The sequence below is a fragment of the Alexandromys fortis genome, unplaced genomic scaffold, assembly GCF_014885135.2.
Source record: "Alexandromys fortis isolate MF-2015 unplaced genomic scaffold, M_Fortis_MF-2015_v1.1 scaffold_214, whole genome shotgun sequence".
NCBI classification, from domain to species: domain Eukaryota; kingdom Metazoa; phylum Chordata; class Mammalia; order Rodentia; family Cricetidae; genus Alexandromys; species Alexandromys fortis.
In genome coordinates, this window is record NW_026068100.1 from 1,827,104 (window position 1) to 1,830,395 (window position 3,292).

The following is a 3,292-nucleotide window of genomic DNA, read 5'->3' on the forward strand; positions in this document are numbered from 1 at the left end:
TTTTACCTGCTCAAACAAAAAACAGGAAAATCATCTTTGACTAACTTATGTACAACACACAGTCTATGCTTGTATTAATACAAGTGTGTGTGTGTGTATTTCCTTATATATTTAATTAACCACTTTCTATTATTTTATATTTTGCCCCAAGGCTCATGACCTACTGGCAAGTTTCCGGCTGGTGGCTTATGTCTATCTCCTCTGGCAGCTCCCTGGCGGCTCCTCCTGATAATTTGGGGGTCAATGATAAATCAGCAAGTAGATATTGGAGTTTTTTTCTACTTCTTTTTAAACTGCCTTTTTAGAAATATTTCCTCTTAAGCTTTCTTCTGAGCTATATAAATGAGCAGGTCTAAAATCGGCAAGCTTTATCTGTCCTCTATTATTTGGAAGGATATTCAAACATTTAATATCTCTATAGAAAAGGTTCTTCTTATGACAATAATCCAGGCCATGAGTTGATTTTATATGATTTTCATTAAGATGAACCAACTCTGATTCCAGTATTCCCATCAGATCATGCTCTACATATTCAAATACCAGGTAAAAATGCACCGTTGTCCTTCTTAAAATACAAAGCATATTCTTTATCAGTCACTATTTCCTTCATATTGATGGTACTCTGGTGGATGAGTTGCCAAAGAATTTTAATTTCTCTAATTGCTGTAGTTGGGAAGCCCTCCTTTTCATTATCCAGATGTACTTTTTTTTAAGGCTACCATTTTTCCATTGTCTTTGTCCCAGGCTTTGTAAACTTGTCTGTAAGTACCTTCTCCAATAATTCTAATGATATCAAACTTATCCACTCAGTATTTTCCCCAGTCAATATATTTTTCTTTGATTTTACCATAGCAAGGCCCACATATTTTAGACCTTCTTTTGCTGTGTAACTGTGCTGCTGCTTTCTTATCCTCTGGACTTTTAAGAGGCAGCTTGTTTTTCCTGGTCACCCAGACTCCAGAAATTATCACTCAGAAACTATATTATTTAAATCACTGCTTGGCCTATTAGCTCTAGCTTCTTATTGGCTGGTTCTCACAACTTAATGTAACCCATTTTTGGTAATCTGTGTATTGCCACATGGCTTTGGGTTACCAGCAAGTTTTCATCTGGTGTCTGTCTCTGCAAGGGGCATGCATGGTTTCAACTGACTCTGCCTTGTTTCTCCCAGCATTCATTTTAGTATTCTCCACCTACTTCTATTCTGCCCTGCACAGGCCCAAGACAGTTTCTTTATTCATTAATCAATAAAAACAACACATAGAAAAAAAGGACTTCCCACACCATTTCCAATTTTCTGATTAAATAAAAAGGAAGCTTCAAACTTTAACATAGTAAAATTACATATAACAAAACAGTTATCAAGCAAGAATTACAGTTACAATATTTACATCTACTTTATCATTTATCACAACTTAAGAAAACTATAATTATAACTATTTATTCTTCACCTCCATCAAAGACTCCAGAAGGATATAATATTACCTAAATAAACAGGAAGTGAATTGTAAGCAGCTTCCAAAACTCTAGAATTGACAGAGACTTCTTATTACCTGGACAGTCACCCAATAGTTCTTTTGTATTGGTGGTGCATTCAATTTTAGCCTACAGGCCCATAGAATCCAGCAGATTTTTACATGAAGCAGGAAATTTTAAAAATTGTTTTGCCTATCTTAGCAGTTTGTCAGTCACTTTCTTCTGTGCTCTGCAGAATGTCTAGTAGACTCTTTCATGAAGCAGGAACCTAAAAGGACTGTCTCACCTTTAGGCAAGTTCAGCAGTCATTTTTCTGTGGGTCCTGCATGTCCAGCTCATATAGCATAACATCAAGCAGTCTGAGCAAGAGCAGTTTCTTGCCCAAATGGCCAATAAACTCCATAAGGAGCCTCTTCAATGCCCATTATCTTTTTGAAGTAGATTGGTACTGCCAGGAGCAGATGTATCTCATTGTCATGAAAAGTACTAAGTTATTAAAACATTTAAATGCCATATTCTGTTAGTCTTTGAAAGATTTGAAGAATACCTATCTAACTGAAATTTATCTCTATACTAGAAAACCTAATTAACATGACTACAAGCTTGACTATTATAGATAACTATCTATTAAACTATATTTCTTAATTATACATTACATTTTTAAATGAAGTATATATATATAGATAGATAGATAGATAGATAGATAGATAGATAGACTGTAAATTTATCTCAACAAACCAAAATCTGTACCAATGTAAAGCTCTATAGCATATCACCCTTTAAATGTAAACAGTAATTTGTAAACAATCATTTAGGAAATTTGGATGTATTTCTCTGCAAACTGCTTCCTGCTTTTTGATGGGCATAGTAAATTTTAGGTGTGTTCACAGAGAACTTTTGGGGGATCTTGGTCCATTAACCACATTAGTCTGGAAGAGAGCCACAGATTCTCAGTCTGTATGGAAACAAAAGAACCCTTTTTCCAAAGCAACATTTCCTTAGACTCAAATTTTGATGTCAAGAAACCTTTAAAACATATGTGTTGGTTTAGCTTAGCAGTCCCCAGAATCAAATGTTTCTCTGTAGCCAAAAATTTCAAAGAAAACATAAGAATACATATAATCTTGTCTCTCTGTTTATATTCTATCTTTATGTGGCTTATTTTTCTTTATTCCTATTACTTTTTCTACAAGTTTGCTCTGTCTCTTTAAAGACTTTGTTTTATTTTTTTTAAAAATTTGCTTCTTTTTATAACTCTCTATACTCTTTTTCTTCTCTCTCCCAAGCCTACATACATTTTAAAAACACACTGCGACACATTTAGAGGTCTTTTTTTCATATGAATTTGCCTGTATTATGTATTTTGACCAGAGTGCCTTTGTTTTTATGCTAAGTAGGCATGGCTAAAACAAACTCCATGGCACTGCTTCTTAGTTCTGTCCAGTCCAGCATGGCTGGAGATATGTTTGCTGCCTCAGAAAGCCATGTTCACTGCCACATTTTTAGACACATAGTGGGTTTATGTTGCTATTAAGCAAATTGTAGCACTCTGCTCACAGACCCCATTTAAATGTTCCATAGCCACACCTCCTGAAACCTCCATTCATGCTGATGAACCAGGAAGCCTTCTCAAAGGAGCCTCACAGGTTTTGCTGCAACTGCTGAGTCAGGAAGACTTCTGGCAGCAAGCAGAGCCCATCCCAAAAGAAAAAAATTGAAGCTAAGCTTTGTTTTTAGTTTCTAGAATTCCTTTCCAAGCCCTCTCAGGATGTGGCCTGTTTGTTCCTAGCCACTCAGACTCCTGAAATAATCACTC